The following is a 15,911-nucleotide window of genomic DNA, read 5'->3' on the forward strand; positions in this document are numbered from 1 at the left end:
TTTCAGAGTATTTATTTCTGTGCTTAGCTGGTAATTTGCCAACACTTCTGAACAATTACTAGGAGAGAAAACTATATATTCAGTTTGTAAAAATGCAAGCATGACTATTTCAACCATGTAATGGTTTCCTGGCTGCTAGTCCCCTCCTTGCTGAGGGTTGTAAAAATGAAATGATAGCACTGGTCATTTTGCAAATGTGGGTACTTTCCACAGTATCATTAACCATGGTTCCTTATGCTTGCTGGAGTGGCAGAGAAAATTCAGGAAGTGAAAGACTCCACAGAATATGTTGGCTACAGAATTTATGTGAGTTGAAGTCCAGACATCTTAAAGTTGATAAGGTTGAGAAATACAAAGTCAGAATGAGAAAAAGTAATGACTGCCAAGGCAAGGAGTTAGGAGGCACACTGAAGCAATGACATCATCATCATCATCATAATTTGGAAGGGACCTTGGAGGCCATCTAGTCCAACTCTCTGCTCAGGCAGGAACCCTATACCATTTCAGACAAATGGCTGTCCAGTCTCTTTTTAAAAACTTCCAATGTTGGAGCATTCACCACTTTTGGAGGCAGGTTGTTCCACTGATTAATTGTTCTGTCAGGAAGTTTCTCCTTTGTTCTAGGTTGTTTCCTTCTTTGGTTAGTTTCCATCCGTTGCTTCTTGTCCTTCCTTCAGGCACTTTGGAGAATATCTTGACTCGGCAGCCCCTGAGATATTGGAACACTGCTACCAAGTCCCCCCTCGTCCTTCTCTTCATTAGACTACCCAATTCCAGTAGCCGTTCCCTATATGTTTTAGCCTCCAGTCCCCTAATCATCTTTGTTGCTCTTCTCTGTACTTTTTCTAGAGTCTCAACATCTTTTTTACATCGTGGTGACCAAAACTAGATGCAGTATTCCAAGTGTGGCCTTACCAAGGCATTGTAAAGTGGTATTAATACTTCATGTGATCTTGATTCTATCCCTCTGTTAATGCAGCCTAGCACTGTGTTGGCTTTTTTGGCAGCTGCAGCACACTGCTGGCTCATATTTAAGTGATTGTCCACTAGGACTCCGAGATCCCTCTCACAGTTACTACTATTGAACAAGGTACCCCCTATACTATACCTGTACATTTGGTTTTTCTTGCCTAAATGTAGAACCTTACTTTTTTCACAATTGAATTTCATTTTGTTAGATACCGCCCAGTGTTCAAGTCTGTCCAGATCCTCCTGTATCTTAAGGCTATCTTCTGGAGTGTTGGCTATTCCTGCCAGCTTGGTGTTGTCTGCAAATTTGATGAGTTCCACATCTATCCCCTCATTCAAATCGTTGATGAAGATGTTGAAGAGCACTGGGCTACAACAGAGCCCTGGGGCACCCCACTATACACTTCTCTCCATGTAGATGCGGTTCCATTGAGGACTACACACTAAGTACGTCTGGTTAGCCAGCTACAAATCCATCTGGTGGTGATGCTGTCTAACCCACATTTTTCTATCTTATCAAGTAGTAGATTGTGAGCTACTTTATCAAATGCCTTACTGAAGTCCAAGTAAATTATATCCACAGCATTCCTCTGATCTACTAATTTTGTCACTTGGTCAAAGAATAAGATTTGTCTAGCATGATCTTGTTTTTGACAAACCCATGTTGGCTTTTAGTAACGACTTTGTTTGCCTCTAGGTGCTTGTTGATTCATTGTTTGATTATCTTTTCCAGAATCTTCCCAGGTATTGATGTCAGGCTGATAGGTCTGTAATTTCCTGGATCCATTTTTCCCCCTTTTTTGAAGATGGGAACTACATCAGCTCTTTTCCAGTCCTCTGGTAGTACCCCAGTGCTCCAGGATCTTTGAAAAATATAGTTCAGTGCTTCTGAGATCACATCTGCCAGTTCCTTGAGAACCTTGGGGTGTAATCTATCTGGTCCTTATAATTTGAACTGGTCTAGGCTGGACAGATGCTCACTTACCATTTTCTTGCCTATCTTAACTTGTGTTTCTATTCTATTTTTTATGGCACTAATTTTAATAGGTTGGTCTGTTTTTTCCCTTTATGTAAAGATGCAAGAAGAATGCAAGCTGCTCTCAAACTCTGTAGAGTCACAGCAATTCTATGGAAAGCACCCACTTTTCTAGTTTCAAATACATCAGAGAAGACTCAGCAATAAATTAGTTGGGTCTAATTGACTGGGAAGCTGAATTGATTTAGTCCTAAGTCTTTTCCGAATACAGAATGTAGAAAAGAATGCATTTGTCAGCTTTAGTTAATTTTATCTTTGTGAAGCTATAGTCAGGCTTACAGCAGCATCTCTCAGAAATACGTAAGCAATACTATTTTAGTCTTTAATAAAGCAAAGAACCAAACAGATCCAAAGATTTTAAGACTCTATTTCTCAGTCTGGGGGATTCCTGATCTGTTGGATCTACTTAAAGTTCTTTGGCTTCTTTAGGATGGAAATTCTACGGGTTGAACTCCCACCTCATCCAAGAACAGTCAGTTTGGGATGGCAGTTTGAAAGACAGAACACCAAAACACAAATGGTCTCAATTGTGAATTAAGTTGGTTGCAGTGGGAAAATAAAAATTTTTCAGATAGGATTTAGTGTGACATGGGGAAAGTATGTAATTTTCTGAGCAAGTTGTCTAGCCAAGGGATGATGCCTTCAAAAAACTGCAAGAAAAAAAAGGCCTGCTTGAAGTGAGACATACTTTAGGGGGGATAATAAATCAAGGATTTATTAATACTCAAGCAGTTGCTTCTTTTCTGCATGACAGAGCAGGAGATTTTGCAGGACACTTCGAGAAATGGGTTCCAGATGGGAATGCATGGCAACACAGTGTCCAAGATTTAGCAGAACTTAACCAGTAAAAGAGAAGGAGACTAAATCAGAAGACCATCTTGTGCTTATTTTCTAGCTTAGCTCTGTGGTTCTATTGACTTGGTAGACAATCACTTCAGCATTTGTTTTATAAAGAAGAGTGACAAACAAGATCACATGAGGAAATCATGGCTGAAGAAGATTCATTTCTGTCCTTGATGGAATGATGAACTATAGAAATAGTGGTTGCATTAAAATCAGCATGGTTACCTTAGTATAAACAATCCATGAATCTCTTTTCAGCGTTATGGTTTGTTCCTCTTCTTAATACACTGTTTCTTTTGGAGAATTTAAAATGTACAATGTATAACTAGTAGAAGATCACAGGGATTTTTGCTAAATAGATCAGTTAACCAAACTGGGCATGCACAATTTGTTTTATATTTAATCCTCACTTAACAACCATAATTGAGCTGGATTTTGCATCATAAGTCCATAAGTCATTGTGATTGTTAAACAGATCATCTGACCTGACTTGATTTTACTATCATTTTATGTTAGTTGTAAAGTGAGTCACCATAGTCATTAAGTAAACCATGTGGTCATTAAGCAAATCCAATCCACTGCTTGCAACCAGCTCTGGAGAAAAGAAGAGAACCACTGTAAACCTGTCTCCCCAATTCCATGGAGCCAGTTTAGAACGATACCATGATAGACAGTAGTGAAAGCTGCTGAAAAATCAGCACAAGAATAGATGCACCACTTCCATTCTGTTTCCCCAGAAGCATGACCAAAGCTGTTTTAGTATTAAATCCTGGCCTGAAACCTCACAGAAACAGGTCTAGAAAATCAATCTCATGAACTGCAGAACAATCTTCCCTAACAAGGAAAAGCTAGAAACTGGACATTAGTTATCGGAAACTATATATTACATTTTAATATTAAAGTAATCAAGAATTTTTCTCTTTAAACATTATCACAAGCAAAGTCTGTAACATTATTGCTGACTTGTTCTGAATGTAATTTGAAGTAATCATGCTCTTCTGCTTTAACACTGTTCTTAAATACATGCCTCTGGGCAGTTTTAAGATAGATAGATAGATAGATAGATAGATAGATAGATAGATAGATAGATAGACAGACAGACAGACAGACAGACAGACAGACAGACAGACAGACAGACAGACAGACAGATAGAGTGGTGAGATTCAGCCGGTTCGCACCAGTTTGGCAGAACCAGTAGCTATTTTTTTGTTGCCCAGGGCCAGAATGGACTTCCGGGAGCGGCATCTACAGAGAGAACAGGTGGTTCACATATTTGAATCTCACTACTGGATGGATGGATGGATGGATGGATGGGTAGGTAGGTAGGTCGGTCGATAGATAGATAGATAGATAGATGATAGATAGATAGATAGATAGATAGATAGATAGATAGATAGATAGATAGATAGATAGATTTGTAGCTTAAAATACAGCAGCTTTCCTTTTTCTCACTGCAGTATTTGGAATTAGAGAGAAGTGAACTTTTGTTACTTTTTTTAACCAGTTTTCCTATATTTGCCAATTTAAAACACTTCTCTACACTCAAGTAAGAGATAAGTTTCCAATGCAGTTAATCAATTGTTGTTCTGTGCTTTAGGACCTCGTTTATTGTACAGTATGCTTGTCTTCCCTGTGAATTTTTTTTGTCCTGGTGTATTCCTAGGTATATTCTTAAAACCTGGAAGATGTTCAAATGGGATGTGGGTCAAGCCAGTCTATAGGAGTCCAACACTTAGGTAGGTGTTGATGTCACCTACCTAAGTCCTGTTGCAGCACCCTGATTGCTGGATATGATATAGCAAATAACAGCAAATACAGAGAAGAAAACTATTGAGTTTCCCTTTAATTAGTATCAGTATCAGTATCAGGACAACATTCAGCAGCGATATATAGTTATAAGGAATAAGAATCAACAATGGAACAGCAGATTTCATGCCCAGCTTTGTTTTAGGCTGTTGATTCACAATTGAGAAGCAAATAGGTTTAGTAGTTAAGGCACCATGCTAGTTAAGGCACCATGGGAGCTCAAGTCTTGCCTTAGCCATGAAAGCCAGCTGGATGACCTTGGGCCAGACACTCTTTCACAGCCCAAGTCATTTCACGGGTTTGTTGTGAGGAAAACAGAAGAAAGGTACCGTATATGGGATAGGTTTGCCACCTTGAGTTATTTGTAATAATAATAAAGGTGGGATGCTAATTAATTAATTAATTAATTAATTAATTAAAATTGTCAACTCTCCCAGGTAAATCAGACAGAAGCATGACTTTTTTCTTCCTTTTTATGATCCTGTTGTCCCTTAATTTGGGGTACAGTCCAGGTAACTGTATGGAGTTGAGCATTTACTGGCTAGATGCCCTTCCTGATGCCACAGATATTTTTTCTTTGCTCCCTAAGAGAGAACATCTGTTGGTACCTAGGATTGAACTCTCCGCCTTCCAAATGGAAAGCGAGCATCTTCACCACTATGGCCATCATGTCGCTCATAGACAGAAACATGGCTATCTGAGTCAATTCTACTTTATTGTATAGCTACATGTAACAGAATCTTGTAAGTTGAAAGTACAAGTTTTCTGCCATCACTTTTAAACACCCAGTTGACTAGGGTAGTCCTTCCTAAGTTTCTTCCTTTGATCTTTAAACCATTTGGAGATCCTCCCTTTCTTGCCTGATTATTTCCTAGGCAGCATCTCATCCCTTTGTCCCTCAAGGTCATTCTCACATACTATTACAAGGATACATGGCTTGTTCTCACCACTTGTAATTTCTACTCATAAACTGGAAAAATCAGATCTGAAAGAAAGGACATGTTGTGAAGAAGAAATGTATCTGTGGGGACCCAGGAAGAAAGCCTATCTACTGCAGCATTTGCTCTGTGGAATATCGTTATATAGCCACCCAGAGTTGTTTCAACAGTGAGACTGGCGGCATATAAATTTAATAAAATAGTAGCATTCCCTCTTGAGGTCAAATTGGCCTCAAACTTGCTGGCTTTTCTGGAAGGGCCTGAACAATGGCTTAGCCACCTGCCTGGGGATTTAGGAACAGGGTTGTGGCATCTATAAAAGGACTTTATTATTAGGAAAAATGAGTGCACTACCTCACAGATTAATATTTTTAAGGATTTTTGCTGTTCCTTTTTGGTTATTTTGGTTCTTGAAGTTTTTTGTTTTTTGTTCTGAGCTGACTCAGAATCCCACATGTGAGATGGGCTGTTACATAAATTTACCAGATAAACAAATAAACTATTGTGCCAATATAACAATATTGATAATGAAATGATACATTATATCACTATATCATTATGATGTGATAAAGATGGTTCAAAGTATTCCTTGAGAAATGGCACCAGCAGTGGGGGGAATATCTCGTGTAAGGTAAATAGGCAAGAAATTTTACTTAATAAAGAAAAGAGGAAAAAGTCTCAGCTCCAATGACTTTTAAATCTAAATATCTGAGCCACTTGTAATAAATAGAAATATGATGAGGTTTAAGAGCATGTTTTGAATACCGCTTGACCTGGAACAGAAATTGTAGTTGTGCAACCACAGCCAGTGATGACAAAATCAACCTTGATTTCCACTAAGAAAACAGGTTCTAAAATAAATGCAGCTTGGTTAAATGTAAGTTCAGCTACTGAGAGGGAAAAAAATCTATTGCAGTTGTATCTGGTTTCCATCACCATCCTGATCATATTATGTCAGCAGTCAAGCAAAACAGAAAGAAATATTATTTTAAAGTAAAGGGATACATATTCTCCCTGCCCCCATACTAACACACTCAGCTTGGATGACAGATGTACACTGTTAGAGAAGGAAATTAAAATTATTTTACATCTATTTCAAGTAGTTAGCCAAATTATAGAACAAAAGTTACCCTTTTATCAACACGGTTTCTTTTATTGTTTAACCAAAGCAGAAGTTAATGTTACAATACGTGTCTCCCTGCATAGTGTACATTCTGATACTCCTTATTCAGCCAACATTCTGTTATTTTTTTTTCCCCAAAGTTTCTACCATGGTTATTCCAATTGTCCATATGGGTATATTTATTCCTCCCCCCCTCCCCATTTCCTTTACTGGTAAAACTCATATAAATCAAGTTTTTTAACTGGAGCCATGCTACCATACTGAAGGAGCCAACACCTTCCAGGTTTGGCAGCTTCTTGTTTTGTTGTTGAAAGAACCAGATCTAATGATTTCTTCTTCTTCTTTTTTAATTAAGAGTTTACAGAGCCCTAGCAATTTGCTCTTAGACTTTCACCGGGTGCTCAGCAATGTAGTGAAGATGTGGATCTGAATTTATTCAGTGTTTATTTCTGGTGTTCCCAGAAGTCATATAACCAGGTCCAGAAAATTATTGACTCTGAATTGCTTAAAATGATGGTACTGGAGGTTTAATAGTAAAACTGGTTTACTGTGTTTTTGCCAGATAGTAAAAGTATCCTTTTTATATGAAGAACATCAAATTAAGCTTTCATCGGTATGGAAAGGAGAATGTATTTTATAGAAAATAATGGAAAATATATAAATGCTTTATTCGGTGTGGAGTAAATAAAGATTTGTTTCCAATTGTATTAAAAATATAAGGTATGTTAGGGCACAGAAATGACTGAGACTGGGCTTTCCTGAAATGCTTAAATGGTCAAACTAACCATGGTTTATTCGATTTTTATCCCAGTTGTCATACATAAAATCATAAAACTATGAATGTGGGAAGAATTCACTGAGTTCCAACACTAATTGCTAGATATGGAGATCAGTCCCAAGGAAATTTCAAGGAATTCCATAAAACTCACTGAACAGGAGGAGGAAAATCAAATAATGTGAATACACCTAGTAGTTATAAAGTAGAGATGGGCAAACTCTTATTACTCTGAGGTCACCTGTAACATATGTGGGGATAATGAGGATCACATTTGATTGGCAATGATACAAAATTAAGAAGGTTGTTATACCCATAGAGCCAGATTTTTCTATTTTCCTGAGGCTTTTTTCTTGATAATGCAGGGTTTTCCCCCACACTCCATAATGATAAAGTCCTTGGTTAACAGCCACTTGTTTAACAACTCTTCAAAGATACAATGGTGCTGAATGAAAGGTAGTTATGAATGACCCTCAGAATTCAAGCAAGTTGTCCCAGCAACCCCATGGTCACATGATCATAATCTGAGGCTTGGTAACTGGCTCACCCTAACATGTGATCATTCTAGCTTCACTGCTAACTTCACACAGAAAAATCAATAGGGAAGTTAGTGGGGAATGATATAAATTGCCCAGGTAGGTTTCCCCCACATAAGCATCCTCCCCAAATCCCTCAGCCTTGCCAACCATTCACACATCCTCTCCCACCAAACCCCTGCCACCCTTGCCCTGTGCCTTTCCAGCCACATGTGCATCTTCCCTGGCCTTCTCTGCACCCTTGCCTGCTTAACAGAAGCCACCTCAAACCCAACCATACTGCACCCTCTCTGCCACTCTTGTGCCTGCCTTCACCTGGTAGCAGCCATCTGAAATTCTGTTGTGCTTACCTACACCTCCCAAGCCACTAAAACAGCAAAGGAGCACTTCTTACTACTTATCTGGTAGCAGCAACTTACCTGTTATTGCCAGCTTCCCTACTAAATTTGGTTTTGGGAAGCTGGCAGGAAGTTGCAAAAGGGGCTTGCTTAGCAACTTGTAATTTTTGCTTAACAACGGCAATATGGCTTGGAGGGATTTCTGTTGTTAAACAATGCAGTCGTGTGACATTGCACTTTATGACTGCATCATTTATCAATGGAATTTCCTGTTCCCATTGTAGTCATAACTTGAAGACTACTGTATTTTAGAGGTTACACTTCATTTTCATGTGTTTCTTACATCAAGTTAGTTTTTTTAAAAGTTACTAATTTATAGCATTTGTGATGGAGCGGCTGAATGTCCACAGACGTTCTGGAACCTCACCATTCTGTGATCACACCCAATAGTATAACCTACCTGAGATAGGTTCATTCATTGGAAACATCAGCTGATTTTGACTAATCTTCAAAAGCTAAACTTTTCAGTGTCATAGCTTTACAACAGATTGGGTAAGAAAAAAAAAAGACAATGACAACTCCTTTTTTTAATACTGCCAAGAAAGCTACATAAGCGTGCTCATTAAGTTATCAGAAGTCAAGCTCAACTTGAAGATGATACATTAATTGAACTGAAGAAAAATCTATCGTATGGATAAAGTTTGCAGCATCCTGTGCTCACATAATGTTTTACAAGAGTTTTGTTGAAAACCAGTACTTACTTCCATTCTTTTGGCAAAATCGTGGCCATAGCAAGCCATTGGTTCACTTAATGACATCAGGTTCATTTAATGACTGTGGTGTTCACTTAATGACTGCAGTCACCTAACCACCAGGGTGATTTGGTCAACATCTGCTGCAAAAATGTTGTAAAATCAGTAAAATCTGTTTTGCAACTGTTATGATCACAATAGGTAGCCTCATTACAGTTATAACAATAGGACTATCTCTAATCAATATTAGGACTGCTTCAAAATGCTTTGATAAACACATAAAATCTTTCCATTTTTAGTTAAAGCAGCCAAATCTATCCTAGGCTTCAGCATAGGTCTCGGGGGTGGGGGGTGGGGGAAATGCTACTGCTTTGAGGAATGAACTCGGAAAAATTAATGCAACTCTAAATAAAACTTGCCTCTTCTTTCAGGCTCGTGCAGAAGTTTGAAAAAAGATATAAGTGCTTTAATTAATAGCAGAGATGTGCTGTAGTCATGCAAGATTCAGAGTCCTTTCTCTAAATCATTTCTGAAGCATGCACAACCTGATTTAACATCCTTACTTTACACAACTCTCTCAACATGTTGTATATTTTATTTTACTTTGCATACATTTGTACAAGAAATTCATTCTGTTTTTACTTGCATTCAAAATGTGTGAGGTTATAATATAGTGCAGGTTCACATCAACATTGGTTTTAAGGGATTTTCATAAGTGTCTTAGGGAATTAAGCTGAAGACTGCTGAAAACAAACACGTGCCTCTCTTTCCTCACACAGTGAAGAAAGTAAAAGGAATATGTTTTGTTTAAAACTACTTGTTCCTCTAATGTCAGGCTACTATTTTAATCCAGAAATGTTAGATTTCTTTTACAATGCAGTAATTTGGGGGCCAAAAGTAACAGCATTTTGTGCCAAAGTTAATAAGCAAAATGATTGAAAACCTTGATTACTGGTCTGAATCCAAACAGTTGGTCTTAATTTTCTGATTTGAGCAACCTTGGAATATACCTAAAAGCACCTTTGGTTGAATGGACAGTATTAAGATTTAAATATAGTATAATTCTAGTATCTTTGGAAACAATTACATTATTTAGAAAACAATGCAATATCTAATAAAGATTCCCCAGACTAATTGACTTCACAGGAAAACCCAGCTTAAAAAATTGGGAAATAGATTATGATATGGAAAAATTGGAGGGAAGAGAGGATATTAATGTGGACAATTAATAGATGAAGATGATTTTTTAACATACTATGTATTAGGAGAGAAACATTATTCTTGAGGTGTATCCCAATGACATTACTTACAGTTACAACATTAGTTAGTAACATAATTTGCATCAGCAGCATTTTCTAGTACCTGAGGTACTAAAGCAATTTGTTAAATTATTAGAACTAAAAAAAAACTACTGCTATTTTCTATATATATTTATCAATAAATCCATTTAATATGGAGGTATTAATAAGTGAATGCAATAAAGAATTATTTTTATTATATTACCTAGACAATGGGAGAGTATTTTAACTACTCTAACAAGAGTGTCAATGGACCTAAAACCATTACTTATACAACCAAAAATATTTAGAATTTATTGGACTCTTATGTTTATGTAGAACAAAAGGACCATCAAAACAAGCATTTTATTGGTGATGTAATAAGACTAATGCTTATTTTAAACACGTGGAGGTTTTTTAGATTTTTTTACATTTACCAACTTTCAGAAAAAGTATTGGATTCTATATTTATAATTGTGTGACAAAAGCTAGAAGTTTCAGATGAACCACATACCTAGTACTTGGCATTTGAAACTAAACACTGTAAATGGATGTTGTTTGCCCTTACTATTGGTAAAAGATGGATACAGCAGCACTTAAAAAATAGATGTATGGCTTTCTTCACTCAATGGATTGAGAACCAGATTGCACATGCCACCTATAATCAGATAATCTAGAGCAGGGATGTCAAACTTGCTGTGTCATATGATGTGTCTTATGAGGGAGGGTCTTCTCAGGGTGCCGCCGGTTAAAGATTGCCGGCGGGTAACACCCAGGGGTAGGGCCTTCTCAGTGGGTGCGCCTGCACTTTGGAACCAGCTGCCCGCGGAGCTTAGGACTGCCCCCGACCTCCGTTCATTCCGCCGGGACCTGAAGACCTGGCTCTTCGAGCTCTCTGGCCCAGGCTGAGAATTTTTTAATTTTTAATTTTAACTGGGTTTTTATTTTTCTCAGGGTTTCATTTAATCTTTTTTAATTTGTTTTTAACTTTTGTATTGATTTTCTTTTAAATATCCTGTAAACCGCCCTGAGTCCTTCGGGAAAGGGCGGTATATAAATCTAAATAGAATAAATAAATAAATAAATGTGTCGCGACATATCGCAACTTTTTTCCCATTGCTGGAGATGGGGTGGGTGCGGCTTTGGCATGACGCATCCGGCCCATGGGCTGGCAGTTTGACACCCCTGATTTAGGGATGTAGACTTTGTATGAATAAATATAATAAAATATGTGAGACATTTATACAAAATACAGTAGGTTATAAATATGGGTTATATGAAAGTATTAAAAATATACAAGCATTTGAATAATTGTCTTAAATAAGCAATATAGAATTGTAATTATTTATAGCTAAAATAATATATCTTTTTTCTTTTGTCATACTTTTCACTTTAATAAAAACGCTACACATTTTTTTCTTTGACACTGCTTTTTTCATCTTTGTGGGAGGGCCTTTTCACTTCTCTGTCATTATTTTAAAAGCAATAATAGAACAAATTAAAAAATTCTTGATTGTTGATTATGTGCCACTAATTTGGTATCAACTTTTTAGCAACTACATATAAAGATTTTTTTTCCATGATATGTCTCACAAAACTGGTCTTTCAGGTCTTCCAACAATGTACCCATCACACTAAAAGCTTCATTTTTGCAAAATTTTAGATGTTATTCATTAATTAGTGGTTAAAATATTTACTGCCATCACCACCATCATGCAACAGTAGCAAGGAAAAAAACACTTGTAGGAGGCAAAGCACACACAAATAATTAGAATAGAATAAGACATTGGTCGGTATCAGAGCACAAAGAGCAATTAAGTCCTATTTGGCAGACTATAACTGGGAGTTTCCTCAGTTTCGGGGGAAAAGCAAGCAAAGAGTTTTAAGCATTTGGAGAATATCCCTGGAACCTAGTGCCCATTATTTTCACTCTCCAGATGGAATTTTCCATGCTTTGGTTCTTACCAAAGATGCCCCAAACAAGGAGATGGAAAATTTAAATTTAATCCTGGGCCTAGCATGGGATTCTACCAGAATCATCTTCCACTGCAACTGTGGTTTCTGGTTCTCCAACCAGAGACATGGCTTTTCCAGACTTTGAAAGTGTCAGCACCAATTTATTATATTTATATCCTGTATTTTGAACAACTCAGTGATGTACAGTTCTTTCTCCTATTGTTCACACAATCAGCATCTTGTGAAGTGGATTGGGCTGAACGGGAGAAATAAATTCAGTCACTAGCGAGCTTCCAAGTTCAGGCTCCTCGTTTCTACTGTAGCACCTTGGCCACAACACCAAACTGGGTTTCTGAATTAATGATCAATGGATCAACAGGCTGGTTGTACAGGATTACATCTCAAGACATGATCATCAAGGAACTATTTTGTTTATTGTTTGCCAAGAATACAAAAAAATACTTGGTTGATCTAGTTTTGGTATGGAAAGAGCAAGTAAAGATCAGAAGGGTAAAGGACATATTTTGTTGGGTAAGAGATGAACAACTTTCTGGGTCTTGCAAGTCAGCAGTGAAAAATATTACGTGCCGAAAGTGGGCATGGCCACTGGCCAAGCTAAAAACGGGAAATTTTTGTAAAGTGGCCAGAATTACGTAAGAGCTCCAGACTTACCTCTTGAGAAATAATGTAGTATAAACTTCTATGCGATGGAAGAAGGGAAAACAAACCTACCAAGTACAGTTGAAGCATCTATTTTAATACTTTTCCCTTTTCTTTTCCAAATAAACCAGGATATTTGTGTTCTTACTCTGAATAAAGTGTACTTCCCCTTTCTGACTACATCTTGCTTGCATGCCACAAAACAGCTTTTGAGATTTATAGCAATGTTGATCTAGCCACAATTTTTTCCAACTGTGGAGGATTTCAGTGTCAGTTTTGCAAGCTCAAAATGTTCTTTCAGGTGACATCAGGGCCATGTCTGACAAAGACACTTATTTTTAAACAGTTGCAGGAGTAAAGCTTGGAGCATTCCTTGGGCCAAAATTCTGTCAACTTTGCTCAGTATATTTAGATAGCATGTGTCTGCTAGGCTGTTTTGGACATACTGTCAACTGGCAATGTATTTTATTAGATTTGTAAAGTGTGTGAATGTATGCATGCATATATGGGTGAAAAAATAAAGACTGGCTGTTAATTTAGAAACAATATTCGAGACAATAAATTAAATATGGTTACTGTTCAGAGATTCCAACCAGAGTAGGATACATTGCTGTTTTAATTCCCTTGGACATTAGCATATGTGTTTACTGAGTTTTCTTTAAACAAGAAATTGCATGAAGTCACATGAGGCAACAGGTAATGTTCCTCCTCTCCTTTTAAAACTGAAATGCTACTTCAGGATCTGAGGGTGCTTTGGCACAAAGCAGGCTGCATCTTGTTTGCTAAGGAAGGAGCTTACAGTCTATTAGTTCTTGCAGATTGAAGACCATCGTGATGAAAGTGGGGAAGAGAGGCAGAAAGTGGCAGCCATCAGTCAGCTTGGAATAGTTTCTGAATAGCAAGCCTTAGCATGAAATGAAATGGCTGGGAACAAATCATGACTGTGAAAAGAAAAGAAAAGAACTGCAAAGATCTAAGAGAGTATAAGCAATCCAGAAAGAGCAATGTTAGTTCATTGAATTAAGAAATGGTTGTACTTTGGACATATGGTGAGGACTCATGGTAAATTAGATCTCTAAGGGAGTGGAGATGGCATTGAGGTGAGATTGATGGCCAATTGACATTTTCTGGCCAACCAAATCTCTCTGGATAAAAGGAGATTGTGAGAGCCCCACTGGCATTCAGGACAGCTGCTCCTTGTGAGTAAACTGAAGGAGCTGATATTTCTGTCGGCAATTTGTGAACTGAATGGCTGGGAATCAAGGGATATCCACCAAACTCAGTGTAACATAGCCTTGAGGACACAACATTCTGCTAAGCATCATTTCTTAATTACTTTTGGAAATAGCTTATTATTTACTTTTCAACTATAGTGAACTTCTTGATTAACAAGTTTCATATGATGAACTTGATGAGCTTCCTCTAATCCTTTAAAAACAAAAAAATTGAACTACATTTTTTAAATAAGCAACAATGGGTGATCAGACAGTTCCCTTGACACCCAAAAAGGTAAAAAGGGAAAGGGGAAGGGAAGCAAAATGGCGATCACACCATTGATTCTGCAAAGTTATAAATGGAATAGAGGCACAAAGATTTAAAATAAGATTTTGATTTTGAAATTCATCATGGGAATACTTTCCGTGGAAAAATTCTGTTGTTTTGAATACTTGGAAGAAAGCATGATAGCAGAGGAATTTGAACACTGGACACTAGAGGGAACCTAAAGGACTGAAGATTATAAAAGGACAAGAACACTTAAATTTGACTAAGACAGAATAGAGCTGTATACTTTAACGTTGGACATATTTGAGGATATTTGTAAGGAATGGATCAGAAGTCAGTTTTAAAATGTCTGCCGTTATAGATGGCTTTTAAGAATGTTGGAGAAGAGACACAGTTTGCAGGATAGAACTGGAACTGATCTGAAAGCGGATTTAAAATAACATGATACAAGAGTGATATAAGGGGAAAAATTGGCTTTCTTTTTGCAAAATAAATGATGACATGGTGTAATATGTTGCCTTTTGTTGTTTGTCTGAGATTTTATTTACCTACTTTTAATAACTGCTAGGGACCAGATGATTTTTTATTACCCTACAACAGGGGTGTCAAACTCAATTTCATTGAGGGCCGCATCAGCATTGCGGTTGCCCTCAGGGGGCTGGGTGGGTATGGCCTGGGTGGGCGTGGCCTAAAGGGTGGGTGTGGCTAGAGTGCATATGGCCTACTGAATGGGCATGGCCAGCTCTACATCGTTCGCATCAAGGGTGCCTATGGGAGCCTGGGCAGGAGTGGGACAGATCTGGGGGTCTCTGGCAGAAGGAGGGTCTCTGGGCCAGGGCCAAGGCAGTGGGGGCCGTTCCCTCACTGTTTCCAGGATGGCTTCGCGGGCCACATGAAACCACTTCGCGGGCCGGATCTGGCCCCCGGGCCTTGTGTTTGACATGTCTGCCCTACAACAACAGTCTGCAAAGAGAGAGAATGGCCCAGCTGGTTCTCAACTGGCTAAGCAAGACTAGAATCAAGGTATTCCACTTTCCAGTCTGAAATAACTTAGCCACAAACTAGTTCTGTCCCAGGTATGAGATTATCACTGGAAAAATATAATTAAATGCATTTCTAAGTCTTAAACCAAGTCCTCCATTCCTACGCCCCTTTCCCATGACTGTACCTTTAACTAGGCAGTCCATTTTTACTGTTCGACTTCAGCGGGTACAAAAAATAAAATTGTATGATTCCTTTAGATGAGCTCTAAGCAGAATTAAGCACGCTGATGTTTTGCCTATTTCTAATACAATTCCTGAAAGGTTTGTATTTCATTGCATTTGGCTAATGCAATATATAAAACAAGGCCCTTTAAAAAAAGATAAAACATTTGCATTAACGGCTGCCCAAATTTCAT

This window comes from Vipera ursinii (assembly GCF_947247035.1).
Source record: "Vipera ursinii genome assembly, chromosome: Z".
Classification (NCBI taxonomy): domain Eukaryota; kingdom Metazoa; phylum Chordata; class Lepidosauria; order Squamata; family Viperidae; genus Vipera; species Vipera ursinii.